At 40.8% G+C, this 23259-nt stretch overlaps 1 protein-coding gene across 16 annotated transcripts in view; it reads right to left on the bottom strand.

The window, feature by feature from the left end:
* Positions 1-23259, bottom strand: part of LOC126272184 (eukaryotic translation initiation factor 4E-binding protein Mextli) — a 121207-nt gene that overhangs the window by 3705 nt on the left and 94243 nt on the right. For 8 of the 16 annotated variants that reach the window (XM_049974842.1, XM_049974852.1, XM_049974838.1 and 5 more), the window contains 2 exons: positions 18331-18411; positions 2209-2339 (listed from right to left, as the gene is read on the bottom strand). The gene's annotated coding sequence lies outside the window, so the exon portion shown is untranslated. The remainder of the gene's footprint in view (positions 1-2208; positions 2340-18330; positions 18412-23259) is intronic. The other 8 variants (XM_049974853.1, XM_049974841.1, XM_049974839.1 and 5 more) reach the window with 1 other exon arrangement.

Below are 23259 nucleotides of genomic sequence, written 5' to 3'. Positions count from 1 at the left end.
TTCCTCCCAAATGATACTTTCTCACTGCTATGGTTGGCTATATTAAATCGAGATTTTTGGGACTTGATACAGTATTTAAATTTTTGCACAAGTCACTGTTAGTATGAGTTTTCCACGAAAGTGTTTTCAGCAGTGTCATGTTCAGGGAAAAAGAATTTATTGGTTGTCAGCTCTGTATTTGGGAAAGTATATCATTTGGTGAGCTCATTTAAAATAAAATCTCTTAGAACAGTTTTTCAGCAGATTTCTGTAATGTGCATGAGAGAGCAGTCTATGAAGCTAACTGGTTAGTGTCTCTTATGTGTCGTGTATCTGAAAGATTTCTAATTATGATGGTGAGCTGGTGTTTTAATAGGCAAGTGTAGCAGGTTTACAATACTTTGTCAAAAAGTCACCGTACAGACAACAGGTACAATAGCTGGACTACACCTATCCCTAGGTGAAAAGAAGGTGGTGTCAGTTGATGAACAAGGAAATCTGTACAAGTGACTCTCTACATCAATATCAAAGTGACTTTCAAACAATCTGCATATGGGGATGTCTTACAAAAAAAATCCTTATCATTTCTCTTTATTTGCTTAAAACATCATTGCTTCTTTACCATTAAACGTTTCTTGAAAAATTAAAAACAAAAATGGAAGAGAAGAAAGAGAGAACAGTGAGTACGACATGGGCTAAAAATCTGACAGTAACTAACTAGCAGTAGACAAAAAAAATTACAGGATGTGATAAGGATTTGAAAATGTAAAACAGATTACTTACAATGTGTGTTAGAAGCTAATGTAACAATGGAAACTATCATGAGATAAAGAGAGATGAATGACAGCACTAAATCAGTCTGAAGAAAGAGGACTCCAAGAAAGAGGTAGAGAACATTTGTGGAAATTGATGTCGATCTATCAAACATCAAAATACAATAACATGAAACCAACAAAACAGAGAAAAGTTGTTAATAATACCATTCTATTGCTTCCTTTTGCTTATGTCTTAGTATAACTAATTTTGCAAGTTGCAGAAGTTTAAATATTTTACAAATTTGATCATCATACATCCATAATGGGAATTGCATTCATGAGCAATTAAATTAGGGTCACTACAGAACTATGAACATCCCTTTTTACCCTACTGATGGATGACAAGACTTGACCTGGATTCTGTAAGTCATCCTGATCCAAGATCAATCAAGTGTCCTCCTCCCTAATTTTCAGAGACTGGTCAAACCTATATCTAAGACATGTGCGTCTCATTTGAGCAACTTGCTGATGTCATTTTATCCCGTGTAAATATTCCCCAAATGGATGTACCCCACCACCAGCTCGTAAGGAGTCCAATTAGTGAGAGAGGTGCGTAACTTACTGCAGTTTGGCATATTCTTACTCTGGCACCAACTTTTATGAATTTCAGATTGCTGTGAACCTAAGCCTACAATAAGCTCTGACATGGAGAGTAGAGATACTAGTGTGATCTGGTTCCTGCTTCTAATAGTGATATGTTAGTTTTGACTGGTATGACTGTGCACCAACTGTCCATCATTGAATTGCACAATTTACTGCAGTGTGATCCATCTATCTGTTGTTGTGATCCACAAGATTTCATAGCAATTCTTGTCATAAACATCTAACTGCCCATAGCAGTTAACTGTAGTGGCAGCAATTTTGCCCAAATCAGGGGAATCAACTGTAACTGTCGACATGGTAACACTGAAATGCACTGCACCTACACAAGCTGTAAAGAGTGTCTCATCTATTGTAAATAAATTATCTGCCTGCAATCAAATGCTCTGATTCACATGTCTGGTACTGTCAATTACTAAAAGGTAAGAGCAGCAACATACTGCTATACAATGTAATTTTATCTAACTCAACTACTGATGAATGCATATTCAAGACATTCAATGCATTTTAACAGGGAGGACTGAATTTTTTTGTTTTTAAATAACTACTGTAGTGACCAACCAGAAAAACAGAAATATGGACACTTATATTTAGATGATACCAGTTTTGAATAAAAAGTCATTGCAGAAATCAAAATGCAAAATTTGGAGTATTATATGAATTAGTTATTTGATATAATATGATACTACATAACTATATAATATTTAATATTACAGACTCTAGACAGCATCGATGGAAGGGGCATTTTAGATTGAACAGTAACATGCACAGTTAATGTTCTATATCTAATTAGTCTCTGAAAAAGTCAGAATACCTTTGTTACTATTGCTGGATATTCTCTGCAGATCCTTTCCCAATCATCTGGCAAGTTCTTTACACACTTTGATAATGAAAAACGCAAAAGCTGTTCACGTGTGTACAGGTACGAAGGCTCTTTCTGAGAACCTGCAACAGATTGACCGTGTTGTTATGAAATCATGTGGCATTCATTAATTTGAATTATACTTCACTTGAAAATATAGTTACGAAGATTACAGGAGTGTATACTTGGAGGAGAAAGCTTTGTGATTTTTTTTTAATTTTTTTTTTTTGGTGTGTGTGTGTGTGTGTGTGTGTGTGTGTGTGTGTGTGTGTGTGTGTGTGTGTGTCTAAGATCTCTTTGGTATCTATCTTCCCTCAATCTCATTTGAAGATTGCAACCACACTGGCAACACTACTTCAAAACATGTTAACAAAAAGAAAAGGGAGGTAATGTTTTATGTGAAACCAACAATGAAAACAAACAATGTTTACACATCTCTTCATCATATAACTTAGGCCTTTCCTTTCACAGAAAAACAATGGCTAAGACTGCTATTAACAATCTCCTGGAAGTTGACAAGTCATTCAGGTTCACATGGTAATTTGTACCTCTCTATCGACCTTCATTTGTGAGAGACTTCTCTCCTTTCACTGCTTGTACTATTTCCTGTAATATGTCTTGCCTTTTCTGTCAATTCTGCCAAAATTTGAACTTTTTGTTAGTCTCCAATTTGTTTTACTTTATGTTTGGACATATGTGCAATGTTCTGTGAAAACACTAGCATTTATGATGAACAAAAATGTTAATATTGACTAGTGAGCTATTCTGAAAGGTAAACTGTTCGGGATATTTCACATTTATTCATATTCAAGGAACAAATTTTACCATACGGTGTTGGAGGTTTTTACAAATCCAATTTTTTCAAATACTTTTAAATTCCACTGGGGAACGTGGGATTTTTTTTTTTCCAGGAAAAAAGTGTTCACTCAGTTTTTCATTCACAGTTTCAAAGTTAAGGGGAAGGTAAGTGACATACTTATAAAAGCACTTTTCTATTTGAAGTTAAATAAGATTACCATTAGTGTTTATAAACAAGTAGATCTTTAAACCAATATTTACTTTTTACTTTTTCTTATTACAGTACATTTGCTTGGGAAAGGGGGGAGGGGGGGGGGGGGGGGAGCGGAAAAGGATTCATCTTCAACTGCTGTATTGGTCTGTTACTTTTCGTTTCTTTATCCCATTCACCTACAGTGACAAGTATAGTTGTAATGTCAGCACCTTGTATTGCAGTAAAATGATGGGTAATCCTGTCACAGTGCTGTGAATTCAACATATGGCTCTTCTGTAAAAATTCTGAGCTACACCAGTGGACGGCACTAGTTTTATGTTTGTGACACTGAAGCAATAATTCTAGCTTAGTCTGCGATTTGTGATCTGAGTGACGACATGCCTGACCTTTACGAAGCAGAAGCTGCAAAAATTCAGCGTTCTTTGGAACAGTGTGATATCAGTGATACAAGTAATAATGAAGGCAATGACACTAAGTGAGGCATCAATAAGCTGCATTCTGGAGGACGGGGAAACTAAGTACAGTAAAGCCTGGCGTCACATTATAGGTGTGCCGATGTTACAACAAAGTATTCCGCAATCTCTTCAAAGGGGCTCATTCGGACTGGAATAATGTAGCTAATTGTCCTATGATTGGCAATTGTACTGCAACATCTGAAATAGAAGCAACAGTTCTACAGCATCTGGGACAAAATCCTACAGAACTTTGAGTATCTGTTCCTAGCAAAATGGCAACATCAGTGAAAGTCTGATGAAGTTTAGGGGCAGACTTCCATATGTTTAAATTAATCAAGCAAAGAGAGCTAAATCTGGCACAAAGATATATAAAAGAAAATGGGTACTGTTATAATCAGAAGATATATATGCTGGAAAAGTGGAAGAAAGTGGTGCTGTGCTTGCCTAATGTCCTGCAAGTGAAAAGAATATGCTTCAACTGCGTGAGAGAGTTTTGGGAGTGGAGAACTACTTATGTGAACAACTACAGTTGTCTCAACTTGTTTAGAAATTTACTAGCTAGGAGCACTCACGCACCCTAAGATGAATAAGAAAAAATATGCAGCCCATAGTCAGTGGAATTAACCTGAGGAGAGAACATACATTTGTATCTGAAACATTATTCTTGCTGTGAAATGAGCAGATAAAAGAAACGTTCAACTACTGTTCACACTTCTTGATAGACCAGAGTATGTGTACACAACCAGTGCCTTTCCTTGTACCAAATTATGAGAAGATTTGTCAAGTAATATAAGAAGATTAAAATGTATCTTCTGGACATAGCGCCACTGAATGCAAGTGTAATTTACCACTTACTGAACCCAGCACCTAATAGCATGACGACGCCAAAATTTCTGGTACATTGTGGCAGAGCAGGTCTTGAAGACTGTAATTCTCCCAGGCTACATTGTAAGGGACAACCAAGCAATGCAGAAAATCTGCTAATGACATTTCCCATGAAAAACAGCATCAACTGAGAAGAAAAGAGCTCTCTTCATCAGAACGTTCAAAGTTTGTTATGATTGAGGGCATCCCACAAACTGTAAGCGAATGATTATGATGTTGTAAGTTTTTAGACAAAGTATACCTCGTATTTTTTTTGATACTCGTGTATTTGAGAAAAAGAAAAATACACAGGAGAAAATAATCTTATTCCAATGACAAATCTGTTATCAAAAAAACATATTTCAATGGATTAACCTGGAGCAATCTTTGTAATTTGGGGACAGTAGATGGGGGGAGGAGCAGGAAGATGAGGAGGAGAAATCAACATGCACAATGGTTTGAAGTCCATATTACACTGTATGAATTAACTTATCAAGTTATCTGTTAAAATTTTGAGTAGGTCCAACAGGACTCTCCAGTACAACACCGCAGTGTTCAAACAACATTGAGTGCAATTTCTTGGGCATGCAGTGAATTCTGGAACAAGTATTTTCATCACATAATTGTAGGGAAAGAGGTTAATAAGACAATCTTCTGAAGCTGCAATATATATAGACTGAGAAGCGAGTATAAGTAAAATATATGCCCATCAGGCAGAGAGAAAGCTAGTTAAGAACTCAACTAACTTTTCATTTGATTTTTTATTGAAGTATAGCCACTTGTTTACAGTCCAATGAAGATGAAATTTCAATACCCGCAGAAGCAACAACAATGGAGTGGATTTGGTTGGTTGGTTTAAAGGCGGGAGAAGGGAACAAACTACGAAATCATCGGTCCCTTGTTCCTAATAAAACAATGCCACAAGTGTGAGAATAAAACGGACGAAACATATAACACAAAACGAAAAGAGAGGAAAAGCCTCAAGAATGAAGGGAAGGCAATGAACACTAAAAGGAACAAAAGAGAACAAGAAAACAACAGAGAGACGCTAGAAACGGGAGAGCAAAACATGAAAGCAGATTACAGTGGCTGGCCAACCACGAGAATAAAAAGGGAAAGCCAGCCACTCTGCAACACATTAAAACCTCCATCATAAAAGCACTAGGGTGGAGGACACAGAGGGAGATCGCTAAAAGAAGTATAAAACGTACTCCCATGGATAAAACGTAAAACTAAAGCTGCTGTGGAAGCATTGTCGCGCAACACCAAAGGCAGGATGCTGGGTAAGTTAAAAGTCTGCCGCAGAACGTCTAAAAGTGGGCAGTCCAGCAAGAGGTGGATGACTGTCATTTGAGAGCCACAGCGACAGAGTAGGAGTAGGTAACCACGCATTAGCCACGTACGGCCAATGTGGAGCCGGCAGAGGACAACTGATTCCCTGCGAGAGGCCTGCATGGAAGACTTCCACACATTCATAGTGCCCTTAATGACACGCAGTTTGTTGTGAGTGCTGTTATGCCACTCTGTCTCCCAAAGCCAGAAAACCCTGTGGTGTAAGACAGAACGCAGGTCAGCTTCGGAGATGCCTGTCTCCAGATGGGGTTTCCACGTCACATGTTTGGCCAGCCTGTCAGCAAGTTTGTTACCGGGATTCTGACATGTCCTGGGGTCCACACAAACCCCACGAAACTGTAGGACTGTTCCAGGGCACAGATAGACTACTGAATGGATGCTACCAGAGGGTGGTGAGGGTAGCACTGGTCGATGGCTTGTAAGCTGCTCAATGAGTCAGTACACAGGAGAAATGACTCGACAAGGCGAGAGCAAATGTACTCAAGAGCATGAGATATGGCCGCCAGATCTGCAGTGAAAATACTGCAGCCAACTGGCAAGAAGTGCTGCTCAATATGTCCTCCATGAACATATGCGAAGCCTACGTGACCATCAGCCATTGAGCCGCTCATGTAAACCACTTCAGAGCCCTGGAACGTGTCAAGAATCAAGAGGAAGTGACAGCAGATAGCGGCAGGATTAACAGAGTCCTTAGGGCAATGCAAAAGGTCCAAACAAAGCTCCATGGAGGCATAACAGACCACATGCAGAGGTAGTAAAGGGAAAGACTCCAGTCCGAAGAGAAGGAACGACTCGCGAACCACAATCATTAGCCCCGATCTGGGCCGCCAATGCGGGACATGGACTGCCGCGGATGGGAAAAGGAGACGGTAATTCGGATGCCCGGTGGAACTATGAATCGGTGCTGTGTAACTGGCGAGTAGTTGCGCACATCTTGTCTGCAGTGGAGAGACACCAGCCTCTACCAGTACGCTGGTAACCGGACTCGTCCTAAAAGCTACTGTCCCTAATCGAATCCCACAGTGGAGCACAGGGTCGAGTAAATGCAATGCTGAAGGCGTTGCCGAACCATAAACCACACTACCATAGTCAATTCGGGATTGGACAAGGGCTTTGTAGAGCTGCAGCAGCAAACAGTGATCTGCACCCTAATTGGTGTTGTTCAGGCAATCGAGGGCATTGAGGTGCTGCCAGCACTTCTGCTTAAGCTGATGAAGATGAGGGAGCCAAGTCAATTGAGCATCAAAAACCAGTGCTAGGAACTGATGTCTCCACTACAGTGAGTGGATTGTCATTAAGGTAAAGTGCGGGTTCCAGAAGAATGGTACAACACTGACAGAAGTGCACAACACACGACTTTGCGGCTGAAAACTGGAAGCCGTGGGCTAGAGCCCATGACTGCACATTGTGGTTGGCTCTCTGGGAGCGCCACACAGCAGCAACAGTACTGGAGCAGCAGTACGAAATGCAGAAGTTGTCTGCATAATGAGAGGGCGAGACGGAGGGCCCAACAGCTGCTGATAGACTGTTAATGGCCACTAAAAATAGAGGGACACTCAATACAGAGCCCTGCAGGACTCCATTCTCTTCACAGAGTGACAAAAAGCTTGGGATAAAAATCTGAAGTGGTCCCCAGAGACCCCACTCATACAATGTGGCAAGGATATGATGTCGCCAAGTTGTGTCACATGCTTTATGTAAGTCAAAAAAGGCGGCAAACAGGTGCCATCTGGAAAAGGCTGTTCGGACGGCAGACTCAATGGACACAAGAGGACAGTGGTAGAGCGACCCTGGCGGAAGCTGCCCTGACATGGAGCCAGCAAGCCACGTGACTCCAGGACCCGACCCAACCCAACTGCCGACATACTACACGTTCCAGCAGCTTACAAAGAACATTGGTGAGGCTGATGGCTGATAGCTAGGTGCTCTACCGCCGTTTCGATAGAAAAATGTCATCGCATCAGATCTGGTTGAAGATGACAATAAGATGTCGCTTGTAGTCAGATGAGAGATGTTTAATCATCTGGCTGTGGATGCGATCAGGCCCAGGAGCTGTGACGGGGCAATTTACAAGGGCACTGAGGAGCTCCCACTCTGTAAATGGGGTGTTATAGGATACACTGCAGTGTGTAGTGAATGACAGGACATTCCCTTCCAGCCACCGTTTGAGAATGCAAAAGGCTGGGGGTAATACTCTGACACAGAGGCTCAAGCATAGTGCTCAGCAAAATGCTCGGCAATCGCATTTGTGTTGGTACATAACTCACCATTTGAGATAAGACCGGGGACAGCTGTTGGGGCCTGGTACCCGAAAAGACGTTTGATCTTTGCCCAGACTTGGGAACGTGACTTGTGACACCCAAAGGTGGAGGCGTTTCTCTCCCAACAGTCCTCCTTCCGTTGATTGATACGATAGCGAACATGGGCATGGAGCCGTTTAAAGGCTATGAGGTGCTCCAGGGAAGGCTGCCGCTTATGCCACTGTAGAGCTCGCCAATGCTCCTTAATTTCTTCAGCGACTTCCGTCAACCACCAAGGACTGCCTTATGCCTCAGGCACGCTAAAGAGTGAGGGATCGCATTTTCTGCCACAGAAACAATTTTCCTAGTCACCTGCTCAACCATCACATCGATGTTACCATTACCATAGGGGAGAGATGCAGTGGTGAAAGTTCCTCAGTCTGCCTTGTTCAAAGCCCATCTGGTCAGGTGTCCGTGCGTCTGACACTGGGAAGATGGGGAAATGGTCACTACCACATACGAAGCCATGTGCTCTCCAGTAGATAGATGATGGTAGAAGTCCTGGGTTGCAAATTGATAAATCAATAGCTGAGTAACTACCATGAGCCACACTGATGTGTGTGGCGGTCCCAGTATTTAAGAGGCAGACGTCAAATTGCGACAGTAAAGTTTCAATGACACTGCCTCGGCCAGTAAGCAAGGTACCACCCCAGAAGGGGTTATGAGCCTTAAAATTTCCCAGAAGTAGGAAAGGTTTAGGGAGTTGGTCAATCAGTGCAGCTAATACATTCAGGGGTACTGCACCATCTGGAGGAAGATATGCATTGCAGACAGTTATTTCCTGTGTCATCCTTATCCAGACAGCCACAGCTTTAAGAGGGGTTTGAAGGGGTACATATTCAATACAGACCGACTTTAGGACATAAACGCAAACTCCACCTGACACTCGATTATAGTCACTACAGTTCCTGTAATATCCCTTATAGCCGTGGAGGGCAGGGGTCCGCATTGCTGGGAACCAGATTTCCTGGAGGGCAATGCAGATAGCAGGTGTAAAGCTTAATAGTTGCCGTAGCTCAGCCAGACGGTGGAAAAAACCACCCCAATTCCACTGGAAGATGACATCGTGAGACTGGGTAGGCACAGAACATTCAACGAGGCAGTTTACGCCACAGTCAACTGCTGCCACCGATTTATTGCCTGAGCAGTCTATATCCATTGTATCTGAGGGTCTGATGAGATCTAGGTCGTCAGCGGATGCCAAAATCTCCATCCTATCCTCAGACACAGAATTTGTAGGTAGCGGTGATGTGGGTGCCACCAAAATTTCTTTGGTCTTAGGGGTATTCTTTTTTGATTTTTCTTGCTGCTCATGAGTTGCCCTGGCTGGGAGGACTTCACTGGCACAGTCTCTGGGACTGAGGATGAGCACGAAGTTTTACGACCAGCTGCTTTTGGGCTCTTCAGCCACTGGCGGATGTCATCTTTCCCACTACAAGAAACCTGGGAAAGGAGTGACCCAAGGGACCCCTTCCTAGTGAGAGAAGCTGAAGAAGACTTACGCTTCTTCGGCTTAGAAGTGGGGATGGACGTCCCCGATGGTTGGGGGTAGGGTGTTGTCCCGAAGTAGGTGGTGCAGGAGCAAGAGGGAGGGAAATGCCCCCCACCATCAAGGGGCAGGTGTAGTCTTCCAGCTCTGAAAGGTGACCTGGGTTGGCGGAGCTGTTGGTGTCAGAACTGTTGTAGCAGCGGCTTCAGACGATGTCATACACACAGGATGCAGGTGTCAAATTTTCTCTTAGCCTCAGTGTAGGTCAGTCGGTCCAGGGTCTTGTACTCCATGATTTTACTTTCTTTCTGGAGAATCCTGCAGTCAGGCAAGCAAGGCGAAAGGCGCTCTCCGCAGTTGACACAGACAGGAGGCAGGGTACATGGAGTATTGGGATGTGATGGGCATCCGCAATCTCGGCAAGTGACACTGGAAGTACAGCGAGAAGACATATGGCCAAACTTCCAGCACTTAAAGCACCACTTTGGAGGAGGGATATAGGGCTTTACATCACTCCAGTAGACCATTACCTTGACCTTCTCAGGCAATATATCACCCTCAAAGGCATAGATGAAGACACCGGTGGCAACCTGATTATCCTTCGGACCCCAGTGGGCATGCCGGAAGATATGTACACCTCGGCGCTCTAAGTGGGCGCGCAACTCATCGTAAGACTGCAAAAGAAGGTCTCTGTGAAATATGATACCATATTTAAGCTCTTATGGGGCGTGATGGTTACAGAAAAATCCCCCAGCTTGTCACAAGCGAGTAACTCATGTGACTGGGTGGAGGATCCTGTTTTTATCAAGACTGACCCAGATCTCATTTTGGACAAGCCCGCCACCTCCCCGAACTTGTGCTCTAAATGCTCAACAAAAATCTGATGCTTCATCGTCTTGAAAGATTCCCCATCAGCTCTCGAGCATACAAGGTACCGTGTGAAGTAAGATCCGCTGCCATCCTTAGCCTGACGTTCCTCCCATCGTGTGGCCAGGGAGGGGAACAATTTGGGATTGTACTTCTGTGCATTGATTGAACTCTTGATTGTTTAGAGACTGCTGGTGTTTCACCACCAGCAAGAGATGATGGACTACGCTTCATGTGTTATCCGACCTGATGTCATCCACTCCGACCACGTGCCCTCCCCATGGGTGCCACCCAGCCGCAGCAAAAGCCACCTGGCAGGATGGTCATTGCCGGAAGTCCTGATGCCACAGGGGGATGTCCATCTACCCCTTGGCATACGTGAGGAGTTAACGGCACAGGCATCAGCAGAGCTATCCCTGTGTGGTCAGGGGGCTACAGCCAACAGGGTACATGGCAGACCCACCACAACGGACTGGCTACCGTGATGGATATCAGGTGCAAATAGGTCCATGGTCATTGTCGATGCAGAAATTGACAGTGCCTACTGCATGGGGGGAAATGCACCAAGGAAGGTGTCTTCACCCAAGAGATGGAGAATGGGCAGAACTGCAATGCGACGAGAAAGTGGGCTAAAGATCTCAATGCACGATGGACACGATGCACCTTGTAAGGTGCCCTTCTCCAATTGGCTTGCTCTTCAGGAAAAATTTGAAGAATACAGGTCAAATCCTACAGGGGACCATCACATACAGGCCAATACATTTGAAACTCCTTGTAGTCACCTCGTATGAGGTACAGGCAGCAATACCTTGGGCCTATTCTAACCCCCGGATCTGCAGGAGGGGATGGAACGGATTTCCACTGCTTATAGGAAGCCCGAATTCGATAGCAATGTTAAGAAGAGGACGATTTGGTTGCTGGGTAGCAGTCATAGGTGTGTGAAAGAAGTTATTCTTTAGCTGTTCCCTGCATATTTGTTGACAGAAAAGTCCCTGGATTTACAGCTAGTTTTTGGTGTCCAATGGGCATAATATTACAGCAAACAGCACTGTTGCAATTATCAGGTGCACTGACAGATTTGCACCTGATGGTGGTGCTAGGGTTGCTTGCCACAATATTATGCCAGCTGGACCCCGAGAAATGGGAGTACATCCGTGGATTGTTCTGCAATGTGTAAAAACTTCACAAAAGGCATTCAGTTACATAAACGGTGATTGGTCAGGACTGCTATTATTCAGATTCACACCATTAATGTTCACTTGGTACAGCTGTTCAGACAACACAGTCAACCTCAGCTTGACAGTGCTCTGAATTGATATAATATGGGAAGATAGGATAATAATGATTACATCTTACTCCGCAAATCACTATGGTGAGTCAGAGAGAGTACTTTTTGTATCATTTATGACAATGTCTTTCCAACACATTCACAGATTGAGCAAGGGAAAAGTGACTGTTTACATGGCTATAGCCATGCTGTTATTTGCCTGATTTTTATCTGCATTACATCTGCAGGTTGAAATGTATGAGCCTCAGGAATATTCAAATATCAAGTATTTGCATGATGTGCAGCAATATTTGAGCGTGTGCCAATTAAGATTTTTTTTTAAACATCTCTATTACTCTCTTGGCAGTCAAGGAGAGGCTTTTATTATTCGCATGACCCATCACATATGATCTGTGTCTCATTAGTCCAGCCTGATAGCACTCTCTTACACTTTATCAGTATGGAAATATAGATCATATAAGCATTTTGTATACAATTGCTTCTGTAGACAAAACAGCAGTTTTCAAGTATTCTACAAATGCAGCTTGGTCTGCCACTTCCTTTGCAGACAACTGAACTTATGTGGTTGTATATTAATACAGTGTTAATCCAAAATACTCATATGACAAGACTGACTTCTTGTCACTCAGTAACCCCTCAAACCACAAACCTGAGAATGTACTTGCTTACATGAGGGTCACCAATGGAAGTAATGTTGCACTTGCCACTTGTAGTTTTGCCAGAAAGTCTCTCCGGTTTTGCAATATGTTGACTGTACAACAGCACTGTTAAGAAATCAGAAACTACAAAAGAAAATATGTGAAGAAAGATATGTGAAAATATTCGGGAGGCTGCGAATATTTTTCAATGGACAGTGCAGTTAGGAATAATGTGGGACTTCTGGCTCACAGTTTATAAGCCTCGCGCTGTACCATCCCAATGATGTCATTTGCTGAACATATGTCGAGAGGGGGGGGGGGGGGGGTATATTCACAGATTTCTCCCAAGTTCTCCTGTTAATAATACACTTTTTCCAGGGTGAAAGTACATATCTTTTTCATGTTAAAGTGACAATTTACTTTCCATTGGAACTGTAAAGCTTATCGATCCTTTGAATAGCATGAGTCTTGTACACCGGCATAAAACTTTAGGAAACTAAATCCAGCAAAAAGCAACACACTTTGGAAGGATCTTTGATGCATGACAACACATACACTGTATGTTTTCATATTATGTAAGTATACACACAAATTCCAGCATAAATGCGCAGTAGTTTCCGATGCACTGAAAACGAGATTGCGTTATACACTTTTGTAAGCCAATCACAGTTCATGTCACGATCTCACCACCTAATAGCAACATCTCTTAAGTAGCATAACATAAATACAAAAAGTTAATGGTTTAAATTATAGACACAGTATAGCTACAATAAAAGCGAAGCTTTCACATATTATATTGGTCATCAGATATTTTATTTACAAAATACTACATCATCATCAATTCTTGAAGCCCAATAGCATTTGCCAAGACTGGTAAGTCACAAGGTGGAACTGTAAATGTGGTCTTAGATCTTTCCTCCAGCACTACCTCCAACTGAAGACACCTACTTTGCAAATCCATAGTCGCAATATAATGACTGCCCATGTTAGTCAAGTTGGTGGTGATGTTTGATAAAAGATCTGCACTTGTAATCATAACAGAACCTATAAGCACCACTGTTACCCGAGCTCTTATTTGGTACAGTAACTACCGGCGGGACTGCTACGGTCGCAGGTTCGAATCCTGCCTCGGGCATGGATGTGTGTGATGTCCTTAGGTTAGTTAGGTTTAAGTAGTTCTAAGTTCTAGGGGACTGATGACCACAGCAGTTGAGTCCCATAGTGCTCAGAGCCATTTGAACCATTTTTTTTTTTTTTTTTAAACACAGAAGGGAAAGCAGAAAGGTGGAAGGAGTATATAGAGGATCTATACAAGAGCAGTGTACTTGAGGGCATTATCAAGGAAATGGAAGAGGACGTAGATGAACATGAAATGGGAGATTTGATAAGAATTTTACAGAGTACTGAAAGACCTAAATCAAAACAAGGCCTTAGGAGAGCAAGCCATGACAAAACTCTTCCATCTGGTGAGCAAGATGGATGAGAGAGGCGAAATACCCTCAGACTTTAAGAAGAATATAATAATTCCAGTCCGAAAGAAAGCAGGTGCTGACAGATGTGAAAATTACCAAACTATCCGTTTAAATAAGTCACAGTTGCAAAATACTAACAAGTTCTTTACAGACGAATGGAAAAACTGGTGATGGCCAACCTCGGGGAGGTTCAGTTTGGATTCAGGAGAAATGTTTGAACGCATGAGGTGGTACTGACCTTGCAACTTATCTTAGAAGAAAAGTTAAGGAACAGAAAACCTACGTTTCTAGCATTTGTAGACATAGAGAAAACATTTGACAATGTTGACTGCAATACTCACTTTCAGGGATAAAATACAGGGAGCGAATGGCTATTTACAATTTGTACAGAAACCAGGTGGCAGTTATAAGACTTGAGGGTCATGGAAGGGGAGCAGTGGTCGAGAAGGAAGTGAGAAAGCGTTGTAGCCTATCCCCTATGTTATTCGATCTGAGTTTTGAGAAAGCAGTAAAGGAAACAAAATAAAAATTTGGAGGAGGAATTAAAATCTATGGAGAAGAAATAAAAACTCTGAGGTTTGCTGGCGACATTGTAATTCTATCAGAGACAGCAAAGGACCTGGAAGAGTAGCTGAATGGAATGAACAGTGTCTTGAAAAGAGGATCCAAGATGAACAACAACAAAATCAAAACAGAAATAATGGAACATAGTCAAATTAAATCAGACGATGTTGAGGGAATCAGACATTTAAAGTAGTAAATGAATTTTGCTCTTTGGGAAGCAAAATAACTGATGACTGTCGAAGTAAGGAGGATATAAAATGGAGACTGGCTATGGCAAGGAAAGTGTTTCTTAAGAAGAGAACTTTGTTAAGATTAGATGGGTAGATCACACAACTAATTCGGAGGTACTGAATAGTATTGGAGAGAAGCAGAATTTGTGGCACAACTTAGTCTATAAGATGTGATCGGTTGGTAGGATACAAGGATTATCAGTTTAGTATTGGAGGAGAGTGTGGAGGGATGAAATTCCTAGAGGGAGACACCAAGATATGAATACCCTAAGCAGATTCAGAAGGGTGTAGGCTGCAGCAGTTAATTTGAGACAGTGAGACTTGCACAGAATAGAGTAGTGCGGAGAGTTGCATCAAACTAGTCTCTGGACTGAAGACTACGACGATATTTTTGAATGGTGATAGCTTAATGGTCCATCTAGCACATTTGATCAGACCAGCAGACAAAATGCAGCTCTGCTGACGTGTGTTGGTGAGGTGAGACGGCAACTCATTTAGAGAATACTCATGTGTACCTGTATGGTAGCTCTCAGAGAAATTTACCTTGTGTGTTGAGATTGCATTTAATGATGTCATGTCCACATGAAGTTTCCACATTAGTTGAAGAACGTTCTGTTATTCGTTTTTTTGCTTCTTGAAGATGAAAAACAGGCTATAACTTTTCTCCGATGATTTTACAGTATGGTGACAGTTTTGCGAAAAGCGATTTTTTTATAAGTGGGTAGAATAGTTAAAAAATGTCTAGCCTCGGAAAATGACAAGCAGCATACTTGCCAGCCAGTTCAAGCGCCAACTCCTTCCCTTGAAACTCACACTGATAACATTATTTGTTAAGAGCAATGTGTAGCAGTTGAACATATGAAAACAAAGTAAGTGCTGGCACAGTTCATAACATTATCAGCAACATGCTCAAATACAGCAAAACAGGTGCAAGGTAGTTCCCAAATGAATTAATGCAATAACACAAGGAAACAACAATAAGTATGTATAGGCTTGCAACAATGCTGCGAAAAGGAAGATGACCATTTTCTAAACAAGACTTTAATGTGTGATGATCTCATCTTTGTTTTTGGAATTCTGCTGAAAATGGCAAAGTGTGAAATGGAAGCACAGCAGTTCACCTGTTAAAGAAATATGGAACACAAGCATCAGTGGGGAAAACTCGTGTTGACTGTCTTTTGGCATGCCCAAAATGTTGTCACTTGTGATTATTTTGAAGATCATGTACAATGAACAGTGCTTATTTACTTAGACATGCTAATGAACTAAGTAAAGCCAGGAATGACATTGCTAAATGACAATGCTCACCGTAACACCACCCAGCTGACCCAAGAAACCACTGCAAAAATAGGTTGGGGGATACTGCCTCATTCTCCCTACAGTCCATTTGTTGTCCATTCAAGGGGGCGTTACATGGAAAAAAGTTCAGCAACAGTGATGATGTCAGAGAATTTTGAGAAAGTGGCACAAACAACAAGACAGGCTTCTTTGCGTAGGATCTAAAATAAACTACTACATCATCAGGAAAAGTGTATTGATATTGGAGGGGATTATGTTGAGAAGCAGTGAAAGTCTAATTTTGTGAAAATATAGCTGTTTCCTCTCTATCAATTTGTCTCTAGTTACTGGATGTACCTCCTAGTACTACTTGTCAAAATCTTCATTAATTTTTGCACATGCATTGCAAACAATTTTTTTTAATTTTTGGATGGTGATCATGAAATATAACTGGAAGTACATGTAACAACAGCTACATCGATATTCCCCAATCCACCTTTAGGCACGTGTCAGACCCTGTACCACTATTAGTCATTTTCTTTCCTGTTCCACTCGCAAATACAAGAAGGGAAAAACAGCTGTTCATGTGGTTCCGTATGAGCCCTAATTTCTTGTATCTTATCATGTTACCCACCAGGCCTCGACCTTCGCTAATTTCAACTTGCCGCCCCTCATACCTCACCTGTCATTCAACAACATCTTTGCCTCTGTACTTCTGCCTAGACTCACATCTCTGCCCAACCTCTTTGCATTTACATATGTCTGCCTGTGTCTGTATATGTGCGGATGGATGTGTGTATGCATGAGTGTATACCTGTCCTTTTTCCCCACCCCCCTAAGGTAAGTCATTCCGCCCCCGGGATTGGAATGACTCCTTACCCTCTCCCTTAAAACCCACATCCTTTCATCTTTCCTCTCCTTCCCTCTTTCCTGGTGAAGCAACCATGGATTACGAAAGCTTGAATATTTGTATGTGTGTATGTGTGTTTGTGTGTTTTTTATTGTATCAACATATCAGCGCTTTCTCGTTTGATAAGTTAAAGCATCTTTGTTTTTTATATACATCTTTGTAAAAATTTAGATAAACATGAGTGTTGCTCGGTTTGCTTCTGTTAACCTGTTAACCAGTCACAGAACAGAATCTGTAACTTCATGAAAATCTTGCTGTTTCATCATGCAAATTCACTAACACTATGGGCTCTTCCCTACATTCTAGCACTGAGAGCATATCAGACTAAGTTTACCACTTCTGCAAATAAATGCTTGTTAACTGTAATTATTCTGACAATTTTAAACTCTGTAAACTGCTATTAGAAGCACAATGTCAAGACCACTGCATTTTGACACACTGTACCCCTTATAGTGGAAACTAGGTAGCTTTTGGAATTATACATTGAACAATTGGTTTATCAACATCACTTAATACCTTAAGAGTTAAGTCTCACAACAATTTTCTCAGAGTTCTTTCAAAGTGTGCTCATAGCTCACCTTAGTTCAAGTAAAATTGATACACTACCTTCCAGAGTACAATGAACATGGCATAGCATACAGGGAGATATGGAATCTGCCTCTTTGGCAGAATTTATGTTTTCGATATGCTGCAGTACGTACTTAAGATGTATATGTAGACTTGGAAAGTGTTGCAAACAGATGGTAGATTTTTTTCTTATTTTAACCTTTTGCAAGAAAAAATATGTTAATTACAACCATTTCCATGCCAAAATCAAACCTATTTTTGTTTTGTTGTATTTGACACCATATGCGAGGAAAATGTAAAACAGTTCGTATACTCATTGTGTCAGCTCAAGTAAGGTGACAACTGTAGATGATGATATGTTCCGATTAATACAGGGTTCTATTTGACTTTCATGAACACAAGAGTTCATGCATATGGCAAAATGTGATTGCTTCACAATAACTGCACGAACATACTGTCTGCATTGTTTTCATTAAAACTTAGCAGCAGTGTTAATCTCTCCAGCATTTTATTTTAGTACATCATGCATTTAACATAGTCTTATCTACAATAACAATAATGGAAAGTACTTTACATAATTTTAAATTTAATCTTAAATATTCATTCCAGTGCTTAGTAGCCCTTCACCTAATCCAATCATCATAATCGTCAATCATCCTCAGTGAAATCTATAAGTGCTAAGGGAAAGAACAAAAATCATGAGATAATGTACTTGCAAACACGATATTAATTCAAATGCTAACGGTAAATTGTGAACTCATAAATTTCAATAGAAAGGTGAACTTACGAGTAACACTCGGGTTGTTAGTTACTAGAGATGCAGGTGATGCTATATCTGTATCATCTCCATCCTCAGTGAGATCTATAACTGTTAAGGAAACAACGAGGTCATGAGACTGTATTTACAAACACAATATTAATCTGAATATTAATGATACACTGCAAACTAAAAAGATATATAACACGTTACCAATGGGGACTGATGAGTGTTCTGCACTTGGTTGGTCCTGTAAAGGACTATTTGCAGATACGTTTTCTTGCATACTTGTTGCTATGTAGCAGCGTCTTTATGGATGAATTAGCTGGTAACTGTTTATAGGCCCTTAGTCTATATTTTAACCACACTGTGCATAAGGTTCAAAGTCTCTGTAATCTGATGCCTGTAAATGCCCTATCGCTTTCAGCTACTGCATAGGAGTGATCTGCGGCCAATAAAGCAACCACGATGAGCTTATATTGTTTTATCAACAGACGATAGCACCCATTTCACATTGTAGTCGACAAAGTAACCATAAAGCAGTCTCAGTTTTCAGTGCACAGACTGTGTTGTAATTTTGCTGGTATGTCTTATTGTTCACAAGATTAAATCTATTTATTATAGTGGTTTTATAGTGTAATGCAGATATATTGACAGTAATCTGCCTCCAATTGCAATGTGTCTACTGCAAATCTCTTTGAATTGAATTTTTTTTGTGTCATATGTGTAAGAACACCCACATAATCTCAATTTTCATAGAGTTTACTTGATATTTCACTTCTTAACAAGTGCTTCTACAAAAGTTAAGTTATTATGGTACTGGAAGTGGATGGTTTACTCTCGCTATAGTCAGATGTGAGAATGCCTCTCTACTTGGATTGGAATAATTCGCCGACCGAGATGTCATCGCTTACAAGACCTGGCATTGTGGAATAGATGCTAAAACTCAATCTAGACCTAGTTATGTATATAGTAATATGCCTTTTACATTGTATACCCACTCCTGTATACCCTCCCCTCCCCTCTCCTCCTCCTCCTCCTCCTCCTCCAAATTAACATAGTGAGGTCAACTTTTTATAAGCAGCAAGATGCATAGAACAAGGGAAGCCAAAGAAGTTTTCAGTATACAGATTGCTGTTAAGTCTTTACACTTAGAAAGTCAAGTCAATTTATTATGATGATATAACATAATATAGAAATGTTAACAATAACCTGTCACCAGTTTCACTACATCTAGTACAAATCACCGTAAAATGAGATTTTTTGTGTTTTGTGGGCAAAAAATACATACACAATCTTGTTCCGCAAATTTATTCTAATATTTCAGTTACAAACAAATACACCCGAGAAGTTATTTTATGTTATTATGGTACCTCAGTATTTACTATAATTATCAAATAGTCTTAATCTGCATTCTTGCTTCTACATTGTATTTTTACACATTTTTACAAGAATTGCAATGGAGTAATATAAACAATAATTTTTACACTTTAGGTCATAATGCAATGGGGAAAATCAGGGTTGAGCCCTTCCGAGATAGAACTACAACTCTTGAAAGATACATTTGACAAAATTGGGCTTGGTTCCAATTACGAACAAGATTTAGATGCAGAGGATGTTTCAGTAGGAACTTCCAGAGGCAACAATGACCACCAAGCACAACTGAGTTTCGATTAAGCTCAGTCAAACCGTGAAGTAGCATTAGAATATACTGTATATACTCAAATAATCCACGCCCTTGAAAAACGCGTGTGCCCTAATTTTGAAGGAGGAAAAAAATATTGTTCTAATGTAATGACTTGTTCGAAATTGTATATAATATCAATTGGTTTGAAGAAATGCATCTTAATCTTCACATGCAGCCAGTTCAGCAGTGTGCAGTTGGCCTACCGGCCTGCCAGGAAACAATCTCTGGCAGCCGGGAGTATGGCCTACCTACAACAGAGGGGGAGTAAATTACCATGTTTAAGAAATTAATGTTAATATGTGCAATAAAAGATTTTAGTCTCTACTTATGCTCCCTTACCTCTCTATTCATCATCGCTTTCATCATCATCATCACTAGCAGGAGAATAATTGTTGCCATCAGCATCTTCCCATACAGCGTCATCCTCTGTTCCATTCAGTGAATTTGTGACACCACATTTTTTGAAGGATTTTTCCACCAGTGGTTGTGGAATTGAATCCCATGCACTTTTCATCCACTCACAAATCTTGAAAAAATCCAGCTGTTCGATTTTTCCACTCAGTGTGAACTTGTGGTTTTCATCAGCCATCTATTGCGTATACTGCTGTTTAAGTGCAACTTTGAATGGCTGATTTATACACACATCTAGTGGTGGTAGGATGGATGTTAGGCCTCCAGGACAATGACTAAGTCAGTTTTCCCTTTTTGTAGTTTGTCTAGCACTTCCTCAGTTGTATGTCAGCGGAAGCTGTCCAGGACCAACATGTTATGCACACCCAGTAACGCACCAGGACGATGTTGCCAAACATGTGTCACCCAGTCAATCACAAGGTCATTGTCCATCCACCCTTTCGGATTTGCTCTCACTAATATGCCTTTCACTGATATTTTTGAAATAATTTCCCTTTTAAATATCACAAATTGGTAGCTTTTGTCTATCGCCAGTTACACACAACATCACTATACACCTTTGCTTCTCACTGCGCCAGTTCATATCACGATGCTGGATTCCCTTTTCTTGTTCTCGGTGTTATCGAGCGGCATCTCAAAATAGACTGGCATTTGATCCACGTTACCAATTTGCGATACTATATAGGACTGTTTGCATCACAGATTTATCACAAAATGATGAAAATGCACTATTTTTTTCCTCATAATCTAATCGCCTGAAGGCCATTAAGCGATTGTAGTTTTCCTCTGGAATCCTAATCCATTTCAGTTGAAATATCTTGCTAGCCCACCCCACCTAGCTTTGAAACTGGTAATGCCTAGTTGTTTGGCTAAAACCAGTGCTTGAGGTTGGCAACATTTCACTCGTCACCATGCATCCGTATTGTCGCCCATTTACATAATCACAGAGCCTTTTTTCGAGGTCCGGATGCTTTGCTCTTTGGCTGCGAAATGCCCGGCGATCACTGTTACTTTCTTGAAGCCAAGTTTTGCTCACTCTTGCTCACATCGTACTTCCTTCTCACTACGTGGTTTCCAATGTTCTCAGCTTCTTCAATAATTTTCAGTTTTTCTTTAGCAGTGTACGAGCAATAACAAGAACTTGTAGCTGTAATTAACAAGTTTGGGTGTTGTTAATACTTCTTCACTTCTAAACTGCTACTGACGCATCACAGACTGAGGTCACAAGAATGCAATAGTATATTGGGGTCTATTGCTGGAGGCGGAGCACTACCAACCTCGTTTCGAATAATCCACGCACCCCTACTTTTAGTCCTTAAATACGGGAAAAAAATTTGTTTCTTATTCAAGTATATATGGTATTTCTATTTCAATAACAAATTCTGAAATGTGCAGTGAAATCCTGCTTTTACACTTTTAATGGAACTTCAAAAAATTGTGTAAAATGCGGAAAAACATAAAATGTTGGAAACAATGTCTTAAGCTGTTAAAGTTACGTATATGATACCCCCTTGCACTTTATGTATAACATATGTACATAACAGGCATCAAAAGACTTGTCACAGACTTTTTTTACTATCTAATGAAGTTTTACTATCTAATAAAAGCCGCTGACGTAAGTGGGACTAATAACTATCTGGAAAGTACGAATGTTTGACTCAGCTTCATACGTTATAACCCATGTTCTTGAAAGCATGCATAAATTATGAAGTACTGCACTAGTTACGTATTTTTTTCCATGATTAGCACAATGCACTATAATTATTTCTCAAAGTGCAATGATGTGAATAAGTATTTTGTATGGTATTTGAATGTGTGTTATTGTGTCTCTTGCACAGTAGTCATCTTTTTGAGGTTTTCAGGTACTAAGCGTCATCAGTTATGTAGAAACACACACACACACACACACACACACACACACAATTTGAGCTTTCGCAACCGGCAGCTGCTTCGTCAGGAAAGAGGGAAGGAAAAGGAAAGATGAAAGGATGTGGGTTTTAAGGGAGAGGGTAAGGAGTCATTCCAGTCCCGGGAGCGGAAAGACTTACCTTAGGAGGAAAAAAGGATAGGTATATACGCACGCATACACACAGACATATTTAAAGGCAAAGAGTATGGGCAGAGATGATATCTCTGCCCATACTCTTTGCCTTTAAATATGTGTGTGTGTGTGTGGGGGGGGGGGGGGGGGGGGGGGCGCGCGCGAGTATATACCTATCCTCTCCCCCCCCCCCCCCCTAAGGTAAGTCTTTCCGCTCCTGGGATTGGAATGACTCCTTACCCTCTCCCTTATAACCCACATCCTTTCATCTTTCCTTTTCCTTCCCTCTTTCCTGACAAAGCAGCCGCCGGTTGCGAAAGCTCAAATTGTGTGTGTGTTTTTGTGTGTTTTATTCATTGTGCCTATCTACCGGCACTTTCCCGGTTGGTAAGTCTTGGAATCTTTGTTTTTAATATATTTTTCCCATGTGGAAGTTTCTATCTCTCTCTATATCTATCTCTCTCTATATCTATCTATATCTATATCTATATCTATCTATCTCTATCTGCACTTGACAACGAGAATAAATTCTTGAAACACATTTTGCTCAGCATGAATAAAATAAGTATCAGGCGCTGTGTTTAAACTAAAAACATTTGAGCAATGCAAAGTGAATGACGGTGTCAACTAACACTCCAAGTGGCCATATGCCAAAACAAGCTAAATATGGCTCGACAAAGGTGTCACAATAATCAAAACAATCACCAGCAGAGACAGTTTGGAAATTATTGTAATTGGTCATGATATCTTCATGAAAATTATAAATATGGTGAAGCAAAATTAGGTGCAAATTAACATTGTGGTCATAGGAAATTTGATG

The sequence above is a fragment of the Schistocerca gregaria genome, chromosome 5 (assembly GCF_023897955.1).
Source record: "Schistocerca gregaria isolate iqSchGreg1 chromosome 5, iqSchGreg1.2, whole genome shotgun sequence".
NCBI lineage: Eukaryota > Metazoa > Arthropoda > Insecta > Orthoptera > Acrididae > Schistocerca > Schistocerca gregaria.
This window is presented reverse-complemented; position numbering and strand designations above follow the sequence as displayed.